This window comes from Ictidomys tridecemlineatus, unplaced genomic scaffold (genome assembly GCF_052094955.1).
Source record: "Ictidomys tridecemlineatus isolate mIctTri1 unplaced genomic scaffold, mIctTri1.hap1 Scaffold_81, whole genome shotgun sequence".
In the NCBI taxonomy this organism is placed as follows: Eukaryota; Metazoa; Chordata; class Mammalia; order Rodentia; family Sciuridae; genus Ictidomys; species Ictidomys tridecemlineatus.
This window is the reverse complement of record NW_027526045.1, coordinates 1,041,768-1,060,271: the sequence shown is the minus strand read 5'-3', so window position 1 is coordinate 1,060,271 and position 18,504 is coordinate 1,041,768. Positions and strand designations below refer to the sequence as shown.

At 44.8% G+C, this 18,504-nt stretch overlaps 1 long non-coding RNA gene across 1 annotated transcript in view; it reads right to left on the bottom strand.

Moving 5' to 3' along the window:
* Positions 1-685: 685 nt before the first annotated feature.
* LOC144374665 (uncharacterized) overlaps positions 686-18,504 on the bottom strand; it is a 33,833-nt gene continuing 16,014 nt past the window's right edge. Inside the window, exon 3 of the long non-coding RNA XR_013434015.1 lies at positions 686-736. This is a non-coding gene — a long non-coding RNA (uncharacterized LOC144374665). The remainder of the gene's footprint in view (positions 737-18,504) is intronic.

Below are 18,504 nucleotides of genomic sequence, written 5' to 3'. Positions count from 1 at the left end.
TTGAGATTACGAGACGGATGTCCATCAGTGAATGGTAGAGCACTTGCTCAGCACACTTAAGGCTCTTCCTGAGAGCACCAAAATAAAGAAATAGATAATAAGGAAATAAATTAGAGTACAGTTTGAGGTTTCTATTTTAAGCTGGGCTTAAAATACATTGTAAGAAATTTTATATCCCACATTTTATATACAATACATATTATTATAAAAGCATAATAATATAGATTATAATTTAACTTGTTATAATTTATAATTAATATAAATTAGGAGCTGAGGGTGTGGCTCAGTGGAGGAGCACACGTTTAGCATGAGCAAGGCCATGGGTTCATCCCCAGCACCATAAAATTATATATATATATAACTTTTATAACACAAATACACACAAATACATATATACATATATATTATATATATATTACATATTTATACATTATTTATGCATCAATATTATGTTCTATATTTATGTTATTTGTATATTTACATTACTGTATTTATGTATTGTTACATAATATATAAACATTTTATTTATTATACTTCACATGTTTTAAAATGTTAAATGTATTGTACTATTTAGATTTTTTTAATTGTATATATATTGTAAGAATTTTCTTCCAGCCAGGCACAGTGGAACATGCCTATAATCCCAGCAACTCAGGAGGTTGGAGCAAGAGGATCACAAGTTCAAGGCCGGCCTCCGCATGTTGGTGAAATCCTCAGCAACATAGAGATAGCCTGTCTTAAAATAAGAAACGTCTTTAAGGGGGTTTCTGGGGATGTAGCTCAGTGGTTGAGCACCCCTGAGTTCAATCTCCAGCATCAAAAGAAAGAAAGAAAGAAAGAATTTTATTCAAATGCAAGATATTTAACGACTGCAGACCATGCGAAGGACAGCGCTTACTGACCCCCTCATAGAGCCCATTCTTTCTTCCCCACTTCAAGGTCCTCCCTGAGCCCTTGCAACAACTGCTGATTTGCCCACCATCTCTGGCTCTGGCCCCTTCAGTTCCCGCTCTGCCCATCCCTGCAGGGCTCAACCTGAGACACAGATCTGGTCACACTGTTTTTCTGCAGAAGTCCCCTCCACGGCTCCGTACTGTTCATGGCCTGAACTCCAAGCTCTTCCATGTGTCTGGCAGGGGTCTTCAGGCCCTGGCCCCCTGTCCCCCTACAGATGCAGCTTCAGCCTTCCCTACTGGCGCCACATGGTCCAGCCACGCTGGTCTCTGCTAATAGGAGGGAGTGTGGTATAATGGCTGGTGCCTGGACATTGGAGCCAGCTGCCTGGGTACAAATCTCAGCTCTCCTGCTTGCCCACTTTCTGATTTTGTAGAAGTTCCCCATGCCTCGGGATGATGGGGGGACTCCATGAGTTTCTGCATAAGGAGTGCTCAGAATGGCGTTGGCCTGTGTAAGTGCTCCATGGATACATCAGATGTTTTCATCATCAGCGACACTCCCTGAACACAGTGGAGCAGTTCCCCCATCCGAGCTCCTGGAATCTGGGTGGGCTTAGGATGCTTCAGCCAATAGAATGCAGGGGGAGTCCTGCCTGTGACTTCCAAGGCTGTCACACAAGGCAGTGCAGAGCCTCTTCTCCAGTGCAATACTTCCTCTCCGGGGCACCCTGATGGGAAAGAGCCCATGGCACATCTGTGGGAGAGGGGCTGACACTCCCAGTCTCTGGGTCATCCTGGCCAGACACAGGAGATCTCAGATCATTGCAGCCTCCAGTTTTTAAGTTGCTCCAGTCTCTAGTTTTCCTACTGAGATCTCAGACTCCAAGGAGCAGAGACAAGCTCCCTCCACTCTGCCCTGCCCACATTCCTGACCTACTGACTGTTGTTTTGTTTTGTTTTGTTTTAGTTGTAGATGGACACAATACCTTTATTTCATTTATTTATTTTTATTTGGTGCTGAGGATGGAACCCAGGGCCTCACATGTGCAAGGCAAGCACTCTACCACTGTGCTCCAGCCCCAGCCCCTGACCTGTAGACTCTTAAGAACATAATAAGATGGTTCCTTGAAGTTGGTTGTAAGTGGTGGGTAATTCGTTACACAGCAATAGATAACTCTTTTTCTCATGGCAAACTCCTACACATTCTTCAAGACTCATAAAAATGTTGCCTCCTCCTCTCTGAAGCCTTCCCTGATTCCTCCTTGCCTTGGGGGCTTCCTGTGTGTGGGTCTTCAGGGGCCCATTCCTCACCATGTGGACCTGTGTCCTCATCCATTTTTCTCCTCAGACCAGGCACCCAGCAGGTCCATCTTTATGTCCTACCACTGGGGCTGTTTAATGGAGGTTACATTTGATGAATGAATGACTGTGGCCAGTGCTGGCCTACATGACCAAAGTATCGGGAAGATATTCACATAATTACATTGTGGGATTTAATGGATGTTGGTATAGTGGAATTCACTTTTTTTTTAAAGAGAGAGAGTGAGCGAGAGAGAGGAGAGAGAATTTTAATATTTATTTTTTAGTTATTGGGCAGACACAACATCTTTGTTTGTATGTGGTGCTGAGGATCAAACCCGGGCCACACGCATGCCAGGCAAGCGCGCTACTGCTTGAGCCACATCCCCAGCCCCAGAATTCACTTTTAAACAGCTTTACTGAGGGTTAAACAATGTGCAATCAACAATACATATTTTAAAATGTTATTTTTAGTTGTAGTTGGACATAATACCTTTACTTTTATTTGTTTTCTTATTTTTATGTGGTGCTGAGGACCCAGCCCAGCGCCTCACACGTGCTAGGCGAGTGCTCTACTGCTGAGCCTCAAGCTCAGCCCCCAAAATACATATTTTTGACAGATAATCAACTACATATTTTAAAGTGAACAATTTATTATATACATCCACAAAACCATCTACACAATCAAGATAGTGAACTTCTCCATCACCTCATCATCCTCATTCCTTTTTCTTTTTTGATACCAGGGATTGAACTCAGGAGTACTTTACCAATGCATTACATTCTCAACCCCTTTATTTTTTTTTTACCTTTTTTGATTTGAGATAGGGTCTTTGCTGAGGGTCTCACTAAATTGTCCAGACTGGCCTCAAACTTATGATCCTCCTGCCTCAGCCTCCTAAGTGTCTGGGATAACAGGCGTGCACCACTGTACTCTGCCCAACAATTTCTTTATGCTCCCTGTAATTTCACCCTCTGAGCACAAGTAACCACCAATTTGCTGACACTATAAAATAGATTACATTTTCTATAATTATATATAAACAAAATCCTGTAATATGTGCTTTTAACAAAAATCTGGCTTCATTCACTCATAAAAATTTGTCCACCCTGCTATGATATAGTCATAATCTATTCCATTTCACTGATGAGTAGTATTCCATTGTATAGATGTATCACATTATCCTCCATTTTAAAAATGAGGAGACTGAGTTTTGGAGAAGAGAAGCAACTTGCCCAAGGTCACTTTGCTGGTGAACTTGAACCCAGGTGAGTGCCTCCAGGGCCAACTATCTTAACTGCCACCTGTGCCTTCTAACTGGGGCATGATGACTTTTTTTCACTTTCTTTTCTTTTTTTCTTTTTTATTCAGTGCTGGGAGGCATGGTGTCTTTTGCTGTGGTAGACAGAATAATGGCCTCCCAGGGACATCTATGACCTAATTGCTGAAGTCTGTAAATATAGTTATATAAAGTGGCAAGGGGAAATTAAGGTTGCAGATAAAATCAAGATTTCTCTAAGATGGCCTCAAGATAAAAAGATGCCCTTGGTTTCTTACACTGGGGGTCGGGGGCAGTGTAATCACAAGGGTCCATTGAAGTAGCAGAAGCAGGCAGAAGAGGAGAGGAGGGAAGAGATCTGCAGATGCTGGCTTTGAAAATGGAGAAAGGGGCCACAAGGCAAGGAATGCAAGAGGCCTTTAGGACATGGAAAGGGCCGGAAATGCTCCAGAAAAAAATGGAGCCCTGCCAACACTGGAGGGCAGAGTAGGAGCTTGGGGCCCACTTCTGACTTCTGGCCTTCAGGACTGTAAGATAAGTTTGTGTTGCTTTAAATCCCTCATTTGTGCAAATTCCTTACAGCAGCAACAGGAAACTAATACAATGACTTTGACCATTCCTTTTAGGAAATATGAGCCCTGGGAGGAGAGCTAGGGGCTACTGTGGTGTCCAGGGAGGGTTGGGGGAAACTGAGCCTATCAGAGGGTGTGAGTCTCTGGGCAGAGTGGTCACACCCCTATTCCCTGCCATAGGCTCAGTCCCAAGTTCTGGCTAAAATATTCTCAAGTAGCCAGTGTGGCTCAATGGTGGGAGACCTTGAAGCTCAGATGTGTCTAGGCTCAACAAATCATTCCATGGTTCTCTGAAGTCCTGGTGTGAACACAAGAGATAGGTTTTCTCCACCAACTGAGTCCTAAAGACCCAGGCCCAGCTACAGAGAATGCTGGGAATGTGGGCATGCTGGCCCACGGTCAGTCTTGGCATGTATGCTCAGAAAACAGAGATGATCAAAGCCCTTGGAGAAGGAGGGCTCCTGGGAGTCTGAAGGAGCTGACAGCAAGTGAGAGCACACTTAGTGCTTATATAACAGAAAAAGCAAACTGTTTTTTTTTCTTCCTGCATTCTCAACGGCCAGCACAGAGGACTTCTGTGGCCATGTGTGGGGGTGGCTTTCCTGCACCACACATTTCTCCAATGGACATCTGCTGGGTGACCTGCCATTCAGCTCAATTGAGACACCATTGAGAGGTAAGTTAGATTTCAAAGGTGAAGGGCTCAGCCCCACAAGCCTGCCCACTCCCCAATCCAGGTGCCACTTGTAAGTCACAGGTTGTCCCCTGTATGTCACACCAACTGGCTATAATTAATTGGGGTTTCCACGGTGCCCACCTCAGGTTTGATAACTAAACAAGAGGGCTCAGAGAACTCAGGGGAACTTGCCTCCTGGTTCATTAAACGATATGATAAAAGACATCGATGAACAGCCAAAAATAAAAAAGGCGAGAGAAGAAAGAACAAAAGTGTAGTCCTGGGGCTGGGGCTGGGGGGTTGGTGTTAGAGCTCTGAACAAGTCCTCCAGGCAGGAGCTGCGTCCTGTGGTGTTGGGATGCATCACCCTCTTGGCACATGGAGGTATTCACCAATCTGGTAATACCCTGAGTCCCCAGATTTCAGAATGTTTAGGAGTGTTTTATCCTGGAGGTATGACCAACTGGCTGATTGAGCAGAGTTGGGATTTGAACACTGGGCAAACACTCCATCACCGAGCTACACCCCAGCCCTAGGCCTGCTTTATTTTCAACCTAATCTACAGCCCCTCTCCCTTCCCTAGAGGATGAGGACTGACATGGAAAGATCCAGATTTCTAATTATGGCTAGATCATGCTGGTGACCAGTCCCCATCCAGAAAACTACCAAGAAAGTCACTTCATTAAAGCAAAAGACACCACTATCACCTAGAAAATTGTAAGCCTTTAGGAATTCTGTGCCAGGAACTGGGTATGAAGATCAAAATGAGTGTGTGTTTGTGTGTGTGTGTTGTGTGTGTGTGTGTGTGTGTGTGTGTGTGTGTGTGTTAGTTATAGTACTGGGGGATTGAATTCAGGGGTGCTCTATCACTAAGCTATACCCCCAGTACTTTTTTATTTTGAGACAGGATCTTGCTAAGTTACTGAAGCTGGCCTTGGACTTAGGATCCTCCTGTCTCAGCCTCTGGAGTTACTAGGATTACAGGTGTGCACCACCATGCATGGCTCCAAAATATTTTCTTTATTTATAAATCATAACGTCAGCTGGGAGAGGTAGCGCTTGCCTATAATCCCAGCAACTAAGGAAGACTGAAGTAGGAGGATACCAAGTTGGAGTCCAGTCTTGGCAACTTAGTGAGACCCTGCCTCATAAAAATAAAATATAAAGAGCCACAAATGTAACTCAGTGACAGAGCACCCCTGGGCTCAACTCCAAGTACTACACAAATCAATCAATCAATCAATCAATCTATCAACCACAATATCACAGTCAGTGGACTTCAAACACAAATTCCTTACTGCAAGGTGATGTACAACTCAGAAGACATGGGTATTACTAGAAGTCCATTCAATCATTATTAATTAGTTCATTCAACCACCCTTCAGACATATGAAAATGTTTCCCAGAACTAGGTCACCAGGTTTGCAGGCTTCCATTTGATCTTGTCAGGTTCCAAAAACAGAAGGGGTCTTGTCAAATGGCTTTGTCTTTTCAGGAATCTGCTCTGATTGACTGTCCTCTCTTGCTCTGAGCCTCTCCAGATATCCGTGTTCCTTGAATTTCCCTTCTTTCAAACATTTATTGACCCTCAGTGATTATTTCACCTTCTGTGCATTTATGCCCAAACTTTTCTACCTTTGGAAGGACACGAGGTTGGCCACCATCCTGGTCTGGACTTCAGGCAATAATACCACCTTAGCGACTGTCTGCCCATCAGCTGGCCCCCGTTCTGGGGTAAGGTTACACAGAACAACATCTAGCCCAGGGCTGTTCATACCACAGAACAAATAGCTGCACTTATTGTTGTTTTTTCTTCTATTTTTTAAAAATCTCTTCTTTTTAGATAGACTCTGGTGCACTCACTGTTAATCCCTGCTTTGCCAAAGAAACGACCCGCCCTCAAGGCCCTTAGGAACTCTGACCAAGTCCCCAGTGGAGAGGGAAAAAAGAACAAAGTGTAGTCCTGGTGCTGGGGCTGGGGCTGGGGCTCAGTGATAGAGCACTTGCCTGGCACCCCCGAGGCCCTGGTTTCCATCCCCAGTGCCCAGAAAGGTGCACCAGCCTCCTCCTGCCCTGGTCTTTGTGCTCCTAGCAGAGCAAAATGGTCAGGTGTATGTTGAGAAGGTACCGCTGGCTGTTTGGTAGCTGATCCACAGGAGAAGACCGGACACCATCCAGGAGGAGAAAGCAGGGGCAGCCAGCCCTAGGGAGGTGGTGGCTAGTTGGAAGGAAGGAGATATCTTTGGGAGAAAAAGAGACATGAGACCCTAGGATGAGCCCAGACCTGGCTATACTGGCTTCAGGACTTTCCTTCCAGAAGAAGTCTCCAGGGCCAGCACTGTGGCTGGTGGGACACTAGGGCAGTGTTTCAGCCAACACTCCTAGGCTGTCCAAAACCAGGTTTGGTGTAAGATGGTAAAAAACCAAGGCTGAAGAGCCCAGGGTTCCTGAGGGGGTTGGAAAAACCTTTTTATTGTCTTCATTTCCTTCCAGGGGCAGCATTTTTCTTTTTTTGATGCTGGGGAAGAATCCAAGGGCCTCAAACCTGCTAGTCCAGATCTCTACCATTGAGCCGCCCTCTCCCCCAGGGAGCCTTAAGAAAGCACTTCCTGAGGAAGAACAGGAGCAGGAGGAGGCTTCCTGGCCTGTGAGACATGCTCTTGGTCCAACTTTGTGGGAGAAAGCATGACTGGCAGGGTGGAGCCCGGTACCCTGTCCAACCCTGAGGACAGGCAAGGACTAGGGAAACCATCCCCAAAGTGCTGGGCATGAACTTCCATCCTAGGCCCAGATGTGTGAAGGCCTCTACCCCAAAGGCTTCTTCCTCATGGAGGTGGCCCTGATATGGTGTTCAGACTTCCTTGGCTCTGCAGAGTTGACCATTGGGCCTGCAGGACCAAGGGGGCATCTGGGCAGCTGCTGTCTGTCCTCCACCCTGTTCCTTCTCTGTCTCTGCCATGGTAACAGGAAATCACATTTTTCACCACTATGGACCAAATGATACCTGTTCTGAATTTCATTATTTGGAGTCCTAACCCCCAGTACCTCAGCATGTGACTGTATTTGGTGACAGAATCTTTAAAGTTGAGTAAAAAAGCTCAGAGGGTGGGCATTTGGGCAGTGTAGAAGAGAACAGCTGCCTCCAACTTCCCCCTAGGCCTCTACAACCCTCTAATTCTCCTGGGACTAGCTGCGCTTCCTCTGCCACAGGTACATGAAACAAGAGCCACTCCCCCCATGCTATTCAGTTGATGTTCCTTGGACACTTCTGCCTCTACTACTGTGTCCTGGTGACTGCTGAGCATGTGACTCTCCATACATTCTAGGGGATAGCCAACCCCACTCTCAGGGCTAAATCACTTCAGGGCTGAATACCTCCCTTTTTTTCTTTTTTCTTTTTTTTTCTTAGTACTAGGGATTGAACTCAGGGGCACTCAGCATTATTTTGTATTTTGTTTAGAGACAAGGCCTCACTGAGTTGTTTAGGTCCGCACTAAGTTTCTCAGGCTGCTTTGAACTCACAATCCTCCTGCCTCAGCCTCCCAAGCCACTGAGATTACAGGTGTGCCCACACTTCTCCTCCCTTTCCACTTACCCACCCCCACTCAGGACAGAACTCATCACTCCAAAGTCTACTTCCTCCTTCTTTCCACACCTGCCTTGGGTCTCTCCTGATCCCCTGCACAGTTTTAAACTCACAGGGAACTTTGGGTTCCAGGTGTCTTGTTAGATTCCAAGGTCCATAAATTACATTGATTACAAAGCAAGTTTATTTCTGGGAAAAACAACAATAAAAAAAGTCATGACGATGGGCCATACTTCGATAGGAGAGGTATCTTTATAAGGAGAGGACACAGACACAAACAGAAAAAAGATCAGGTGAAAACACAGGGAGGAGACAGCCAAGGAGGGAGGACTCAGCAGAAACTACCTCTGCCAACACTTGATTTCAGACTTTTGATTGTTTAAGTCATTCAATTAGAAGGAAAGAAAGAGAGAGAAAAAAATCAGTGATCCTTGTTACAGCAGCTCTAGCAAACTAATACAGCCACCACCACTACAATAACAACAGCAAACACATACTGTGACCTCCGTGTGACAAGCTGATCCTCACTAACCCTGGAAGGTGGCAGTTAGGGACCTTGTTGGGATCATCTGCCACCTATAAGCTATGTGATCTTGTTAAATTACTTTGCTTCTCTAGGCCTTGATTTCCTCTTCTATCCCCTGGGACTAAAATAGCACCTACACACCAGTGTGGTATTATAGAATGATATGAAGCATTTAAAGGGTTTAGAGCAATTTCTAGAACTTAATGTTGGCTTTTATTATTGATTTTTCTTGCCCCTTTGTCTCTCTATGAGTTTACTGGTACCAAAACAAGCATGTTAAATGCAGAGTAGGTTTCCTGCTAAATTCCCCCCAGAAGCCAATCGGGCCAGGCATGGCAAACTAATGTCTTTCAGGCCCAAAATCCTCCCAGGCATACCTTGGTTTTACAAGGCTTCCGGTTATGTGGAGTCTCCCACTCATCCCCACAGCCTGTTCTTTGATCCCCAATTCCACCATAGGATACAGAACTGCATAAGTCCCACTTGGCAGATGTGGAATGAGCAGGGGGTTTGCTGGAGTAATTATCCAAGGCTGTGGGGTGTGTATGTGGCTGGACTGGGAAACAGACCCATGTTCTCACAGTTTCTGAAAGCCTGCAACAGTCATTCACAGGGTACAAAACACTGGAAAGTCACATTATTTTTTAAGCAAAAATAGCCATTGGAGATCTAAATCCTGAGCTTATAATGGAACAGTGAGAACTCCATCTTTTGTTTTTCTGCCCACATCATTCCCAGGAGGTGATTTGAGGACAGAGTCCCACTTTTAATAAACACAGAATGATGGAAGTTGGAATTGCAATGCCTATGTATATATAATTACAGGAACCACCCTCATTTTTGTATTTTAGTCAATATTTGGATTCAATGTATCTCAGAGAGTTTGAGAGCCTTACAGTGACTATAAGAATCAACTGGGACAATGTAACAGAATTAGTTCATTGGAACTTACAGGCAAGACAAATTTATAAATGTCTCAACCCTATCATACCACTTGATTTTGATTATATTATCATTTCAATCCCTGGGTACCTTGCAAACACTTTGGTTTTAACCAGATGTAATTCAACTATGGTCACTATTGGTGGTTATGGAACAATGCAAAAAACCACAATGAGAAGTGACTTTTGGACATATGTGAAGTCTGGCCTTTGGCCAATGGAATGGATGATTCACAGTGCCAAACTTAGGCACCCCTTCCCCAGGATGTACAATGTGAATCAAGTGGGTGAATGGTGAGAATGGCCTTAGGCCTGAGCCTAAGCAACTCCATTTTAAAAACTCCAGTTTGAAACCCTCAAGTATGACCTCAGACAATGACTTCCCCTTACTCTGATAAACAGAGTGAAGACTCTGGCAGGCTGTCCTCTCCTGATAAGAAGATAAAGTGAGAAAATAAGGGTGGAGACCACCAGACCAGATGTTTCTGACCCCAGGGTAAATGATGTCCTGGAGAAATCTGGTGGTAGCTGATAAGGATTGCAAGGGGGCTCATAAAGCCCCAAAATTTAGTGTGAAAATAGAGCTAATGAACAGGGATTCAGCCAACTGAAACAAGGATGCACTCGGGCTGGAAAGCCTGGTGAGGAACTGGACTACCTGGAGCTCATGAGTAGGCACTCTTGGTTATCTATCACATCACTGAAGACACCCCAGAAATTAGTGGCTTAACACAAGGGTCAGAAAACCAGCCTGCCAGCTTGTCATGTCAGTAACATTTTATGAGAAACAGCCACATTTATTCATTTACATATTATCTATAGCTGCCTTTGTTCTACAGTGGCAGGGATGAGTAGTTGAAGACCATAATGCCATTCCGCAAAGATGGAACTATTGGCAATCTGACCCTGTACCAAAGAAGTTTGCTGATCCCTGGCTTAGTGTATTTCACCCATGAGGCTGTATTCATCTGCGCCTGGCCAGCACCAGAACACTAGGATATCTCGCTCACAAGTCTGGGCTTTGGTGCAGCTGGCTATGGCATCTGGACCCTCCTCCATGCACTCAGCCAGCGTGTGTGTGTGTGTGTGTCTGTCTGTCTGTCTGTCTCTCTGTCTCTCTCTCTCTCTGTCCCACCTTCAGCCTTTCATCATTTGTTACCCATCACAAGTTTCCTTATCGAAACTTCCAAGAGAGCAAAACCAGAAGCAGCCAGGGCTGGTCATAGGTTAAGGTGCACGTGAGAGGCCCTGGGTTCCATCTCTAACACCACCGAGGGGTTGTTGGGGGACAAGGAAAAGAGGATCAGGAGGAAGAGGAGGAGGAGGAGGAGAAGGAAAAGGAGAAAAAGTAGGGGGGGAGAAACAGCCACACTCATTTTTACAAATTATCTACAGCTGCCTTTGTTCTCCAGTGGCAGAGACGAGTAATTGAAAACCACAGTGCCCTTCTACTAAACCGGAACTATCAACAATCAGGCATTTTACAGAAAAAGTTTGCTGGGAAGGTGAGGAGGCGGAAGAAAGGAGGAGACGGAAGAGGAAAGGAAGAGAAGGAACAGGAGGAAAAAGGGGGAGGGAAGGGAAGGAGGAAGAGGAGGAGGAGGGGGAGCAGTAAGCTCCTCAAGCTCCAGGCCTAGGACCTGCACAGCAGCACTTCAACTCAGACCAAGTCACCACTGGCAAAGACCCAGTCAGAGGGGACGCTCCACTCCTGGTAGGCGGGAGCAGTGCAGACATTCAGAGAGAGTAGAAAGTGTTGGTGGCCATCACTGGCAGCCCTCTGCCACATGGAGCACGCAGTTGAGTATTTGTCAGATGAACTCGGGAGGATGTAGAGGCACAGTGTGGAAGAACAGTGAGCAAGGCAAGGCCGTACCTGGACAGATGGGTCCCGGCCTGTCTGCAGGGGAAGCAAGGTCTCTACAAGCTGCCAACACTCAGAGAGGTTCAGGGAGCAGAAGAAGGGCCTAAGAAGGGCCCAAGGAGAAATCAGGAGTGATCAACGAAGCCCTTGGGGGATGGGCAGGCAAGACGTAGCAGAGAGAAGATCCTGGATCCACATAGCAGGAGACACCTGATGTCTTCAGAATAAACTTGGAAATCAGATTTTACAAGTTAACATCAGATACGAGTAGGCAGGATTGATGGGGAGGCAAAGCACTGAACTTGTGTAAGAGTCAGCAGCCTGCGATGAAAGCAACCACAGACTTCTCTAGAGTAGGCCATTTGATGGGCAGCTAGCTTGATGGACAGGACCCCTCCAGCTCATGAGTGCTGTTCTGACAGCGCCTGGACTGAGCCGGTTAGTTAACAGGTTTGGAAACTTAAACAAGTATAATCCAAGAAAGGGGTTAGTTGTCTCTAACAACAAACTACAAAGCATTGCACCCCAATGCTCTCTGCAGGTTGCAATTCACAAGGCAGCACACAGCAGGTGAGTCCACATCTCACTTAATGCTGAAGAAGTTAAGATTCATCCGTTTCACAAAGGAGGAAACTGAAGCTTAAAGACACTGAAGAAGAGGCTGGGGCTGGGGCTCAGTGGCAGCACATTTACCTGGCATGTGTGAGGCACTGGGTTCCATTCTCAGCACCGTGTATAAATAAACAAAACAAAGGTCTATCAACAACTAAAAAAATAAATAAATAAAAAGAAACTGCAGAAGTCCCCACATGCGTGCAGCTAGCAGCTGAGGGAGAACTGGACCTGCTTCCGCCCAGTCTGTAACATGTCCTCTTGCTCCCCCATAGAACGTCAATTTCCATAGAAGGAAAAATTAGAATATATGAAGCTTCATTTGTCTGGAACAATGTGTCTCAAAAGGCCCCACACAATACTAGGACTTTGAATCAATGCTCAAAAATAAAGCCATTTTAAAAACCACATAAGCATTTGAATATTTAAACAAAAATCTCTGAAACCAAATCCTTTTTTACATGTACAGTCTACTAATGTCCTGGAGAGCTGGTGTTCTAAGGAACATACTTTGGGAAAATATTCAGGAAGATGAAGCAGAGATAGAGAGTATGAGCGGGCACTATTTTTATAATCTCACTGAACAAGTAATCATTAAAAATACGCTTTTGGCCACTATGCTAGCTAGTCAGTTTCCCATCTCTATAATAACTTCTAAGACAACCAACTTAAAAAGAGAAAAGGTTTATTTTGGTTCACAGTTTTGATTCCATGAGTGATGGACCCTGTTGCTTTTAGGCCCATGTCAAGGCAGCACAGCATAGCAAGAGTGTGGGCAAGGGCAGAAGCACTCACCTCAGGAACAGCAATGGGGAGGGGAGAGCAGCTAGTGTCCCACTGCCCCCAGGGAGGTCATGTCCCCAGTGGACTAAAGCCCTCCCATAGGCCCACATAGCCTACAGACGCCACCCCTCCCAAAAGCATCATCTAGGGAACAGACTTTACCACGTGGGCCTCTGGGGACATACCAGACCCAGCCTGTAGCAGAAGCCACTAGAATCCAGAGCTAGGGACAAGGCCTGATTCCTCATAGTCCCAGCTAATTCACCATGATATACAGACTAAAACACTCTGAAAACCACAGCATTCTGTAACAGATTCTTCTTGCTTCCCCACTGTGCGAGTGTCAAATAAGAAGCACAGTGTTGCTTTGCAGGCACCTCTGCTCTGGAATTTTGTGGAGACTCATCAGTTTTTTTGACCCAGCTGACTCGGCCTGTCACCTCTGCCTGTGGGCAGTCTCCTTACTCCTAATCACAAAAGCCACCTGAAGGCCAGCTTCCTCCTGTGGGCCATATGTACATCCTCCCAGCAGCTCAGAATTGGCAGCTCCCTGTGAGGTGCTGGTGGGGATGTAAAGTGGTGCAGCTCTATGGACAACAGTACAGCAGTTAGGCAAAAAATCACCTGTAAGCCATCAGTTCCACTTGTGGGTACACCCAGAAGAACTGAAAGCAGGAAGCCCAAAGAGAGATTCACACACTATTTTCTCAGCAGTGTTAATCATAGCAGCTAAAACATGGAAGTACCCCAAGCATGGACCAGTGAATGAGGGGATAATTGGTGTTGGGCACATGTATGCACATGAAGTATATGTAAGTTTATACATGTGTGTATGTGTACACACATATATACATGTATATGTCTAGGTGCACATGCATGTGCATGTATGTGAACATGTGTATATACACATGCAGAATATTATACACATATTTTTGGCCAGCTTTTCCATTACTCTAACCAAGGCATCCAAGAACTACTACTCCGAGGAAGAAAAGATTATTTGGGGCTCAGTTTCAGAGATCTCAGTCCATCCATGGCCAAGTCCATTGCTCTGGGCCAGGGACGAGGCAGAGCATCATGGTGGAAGGGCCCACAGGAGGAAAACTGCTCACTTCATGGCGAAGTCGGGAAACAGAGAGGCAGTGAGAGTAGTAGTTACAGGGAAAATGCACCCTTCCAGGGCATATCCCAACTGACCCACCTCTTTCAGCCAGGACCTACCTGCCTACAGTTACTTCCCAGCCAGTGCATTCACACTAGTAGAGAATTATTAGGTCTCAGCCCTCATAAGCCCCATCATTTCACCTCTGAACATTCCTGAATCAACAGGAGCTTTTAGAGGACACCTCACATCTAAACCATAACGTGTAAATGCAAACACATGCATGCACATGCAACCTGTGTACATATATAAAAGAATATTATTCAGCCTTTAAAAAGAAAGGAAATTCTAACCTGTGCTACAAGATGAAAGAATCATGAAGATGTTATGCCAAGGAATAATCCAGCCACAAAAGACAAAAACCATATGATTCCACTGACATAGGAACCGAGAGTGGTCAGACTTTCAAAGCTGGAAAGTAAAAGAGCAGTTACCAGGACTGGAGGAGGGTGGATGGGGAGTGCTGATCAGTGCACACCTGGGTTTCAGTCTGGGATGAAGAGGAGATGGCGGTGGAGTGTCAGTGTGTTCAAAGCATTGACACTTAAAATTCTAAAATGGCAAACTATGTTTTGTATATTTTCCAACAACTAAAAAAGAAGAACTGAGATGGAAGTTAGTGCTTTAGTTTGCACCTACGATGAAGCAGAATACAAACCCTTGTGTGTGGCCCTATCCTCTGCACTCCTGGGCAGAGTCACACAGGTCAGGGAGCTACACTGTAGAGCTGCTCTTCTTAGGAGGCAGAGCCCTGCATTCAGCAATTGCAGCTGCAACTCATTAACTGCCTGTCACCCAATCCTTCATTCACACTAGCCTGGGAGTAAGGCTCCTACACGTCTAACTTACCGCAGGCCCTCTGGTCCTCCTCACCCTGCAGAGGAATGGGTGGCAGGTTTCAGGCTTAACAAAAGAATCACTTCAAACTACAACAAAAAATTGCTTCAAGCCTGATGAAAACCAGGATCTGAAAGAATGAGAAGTCCCCGTCTTCCTTCTAGCTTTTGTTTTGGCAGGGCAGATGAGAAGGGCACCCTCTGGATGGGAAGCAGGCAGCCCTATCATCCTCTGGTTTGTGCTGTGTTCTCTTGCCTCTGTGACAATGACCCTCACATCCCCTTAAACGTCGCACAGTTTGCAGGAGCCTTCCCATCTTCCCACCTGCCACCTGGCCATCTCCTCATCTCCTCACCTCCTCATCTCAGGTTGGACTGGAAATAAACAGCATCTCTGAAGCGGGGAGGGGGGTGATACGGGCTGCTAGTGACAGCAACAGCCAAGTGCAGCAGGGAGGGAGCAAGGGAGGATGATTTTAATGAAAATGTGCTGAAACAGGGCTCTCAAGCATCTGCTAACAGCATTTTGCACTGGCACGAATACTCTGTAAGATGTCACATTTTGTGCACTACAAGTTACACAAATAAATATACCTTTAACCCAATAATTCCACTCAAGGGATTCTTTTTCCTAAAGAGATACTTTTAAGATTTAAAAAAAAACTATGTGCATTAAAATAAAGAGTTCAGAATTATTTCTAATATTGGGAAATTGCTAACAATCAAAATATCTAAGTTGTGGGAATAGCTAAGTCTGCTATGAGAAATCAGCTTGACGATGTACCACAGGGCCATTAAAATAATGATGAAAACCATATCACATGGAAATTTTCTGGAAAAGCATTAATTAAAAAATGTAGAATATATATATATATATATATATATATACATATACATATATATATATATATACACTCTAATTGTAAGTCTATAAAATGTATGCATAGGGACCAACTGGAACAGAATTTAAAAGCAGAAATTGTTACCGTATTATGGTGTTAGAATTATCAGCAGCCTCGTTCCGTTTATATAAGTGTTTGGTTTAAATCTCAAATTAATGACTCAAATAAAATGACTTAAGAGCGAGGAAGCACCACAAAATTTATTATTTTCTATATAAATCCTAACTGTAAAAGCTTTATAATCAAATCTTTCAATATGTATGAGTGAAAGAGGGGAAAAGGGGTAGGAAGGGAAAAAGATTAGTCAAGCAAATAAATGCCTTTAAGGATGCATGCATAGATTGGTTGATTCCATTTCATATACCCTGCCCTAGACCGAGGTAAGAAATGAAGCAAGAACCAAAATGTAACCCTAGAGAAAACAGCTGGATGGTTCTTCACTAAACTACCCTTGTATTCCAGTAGCTTTTATTCCAGAAGAATGGAAAACATGGTCAAGCAACAACTAGTACCCACATGTTCCCAGAGGCACAATTCACCATGGCCAAAAGGCAGAAACAGCTCAGGTGTCCACCTGAAGAGGAATGGATGAACAAGATGGAGTCCATCCATACAATGGTGGAATACTCAGCCTTGGAAAGAAGAAAGCACTGAGACCTGGGAAAACATGCTGAACCTGGAAAGTCTCATGCTAAGGGTAAGAAGCTAGACAGAAAAAGCCACATACTGTGTAATCGTACTTGCATGAAATATCAAAATGGGCAGATCCACAGGTTAGTGGTTACTAGGGGCTGGGAGGACAAAGGAAAACCGTGTGCCTACTTAGTAAGTATGGGATATCCTTGAACAATGATAAAATGGTTTGGAGCTGTGAATGATGGGAGTTGCACAGCACTGTGAATGTGCTGAATGCTCCCACTTTGTTCTTTTAGATGGTTAAAATGGTAAATTTCATGTTATATCTATTTTATCAGAATAAAGAAAACGTGCAGCCCTGGATCAGTGTCCAGGGAGTTCATGACCTCACAGCCTGGAAGTGGCAGCATGCATAGCTCAAAAGCCAAGCAGCATGTAGGAAACCCAGAGAGCAAGTTGGTACACAGGAAGCAGGTAGGAAGTCCACAGGAATCAAGAAGGAAGTTCCCAGAAAACAGGGAGGAAGTCTATAGAAAACAAGGAAGTCCACAGGACTCAAGGAGGAAAACCAGAGGAAGCAGGGGTTGGGGGGACCCATAGGAATCAGGTAGGAAGCACACAGGAAGGAGCCCATCTCTACTTACTCCTGTCCATGTAGTCTCATGCTAGTTCACCTTGGGCAGAACCCTACAAGGCCAAAAAGGTTTGCAGAGATCTGCTCCAGGATCACAAAGCCCCACTACTGGAGTACACGACTCCCTGCAGAGTCAGAACCACAGTGGTGAGAGGCCTTCCTGGGGTCATGCAGACAAGCAGGGATCCCATATGATGCACCAGGAGCTGTGTTGAATCTTGCCTCCAATGTGGTATGTGGACCATTACTCAGAAGTCAGGGCTGGAAGTCAGTGATTCAATTTAGAGGTAGCTCTTCTCAATTCCAAACAGCATACATTTCTATTTCTGTGGAGCAGGAGGAGTCTTTTATGTTTAATTTTTGTCAAGCTGTGAAATGAAGTTGTAGCTGTAGGTGTCTCACTGATGCCAGCCGTGCTCAGGAGGCTCTGTCTCTCCAGAGTTTTTAAGACCATTCCCTGCAGTGGCCACCACAGGCAGGAGCACACAGCCCAAGTGAGGCAGCAACTTTTTCCTTGGAAGTTTTCTGAGAAGTTTTCTCTCTCTGTGATTTTTTCCACACTTCATTCATCCTATTATCTTGGGAAGCCCCATTCAGTATCAGTGTCACTCACCAAAAGCATGCCTAAATTAACAAAAACCAGAGGCAGCCAGCCTGTGTGTGTCAGAGCAAAGGAGAGAGAAATATACAAAGACAAGTTTTCTAGTTTTGTTTCTCCAAGACACCTAAAAAAAAATTTTTAAAGAGGAATGGATGAACAAGATGGAGTCCATCCATACAATGGTGGAATACTCAGACTTGGAAAGAAGAAAGCACTGAGACCTGGGAAAACATGCTGAACCTGGAAAGTTCAGCATGTTTTTAAAAAGCTAACAAAAAAATGTGTCCTTGGGGACTGTGGACTGGGGCTGTGGCTCAGGGGTAAAGTGCTTGCATCACATGTGAGGCACTGGGTTCAATTCTCAGCACCACATACAAATAAGTGAGGAAAATAAAGGTCCAAAAACTAAAAAAAAAAAAACAAAAAAAAAAACAAAAAAACACACACACACACACACAAAAAAAAAAAAAACTTAAGTGTCCTTGCACGTTCCTCTTAAAGCAATAAAGCTGATATGTGTCAACATAACCATGTTCTGTGAGTCCACATCTTAAGTTGGGTCTAGCATTATGTCCTTTTGGTGTTTGGGAAAAGATCTAGGAGAGGGTCAAGTGTCGGCCATGCTACAAACAAAGAACACATGAAAAATGTGGGAAGGACAGGAGTGGAAAGAGTTCTGCTGGTCTCAGCTTTGTAAA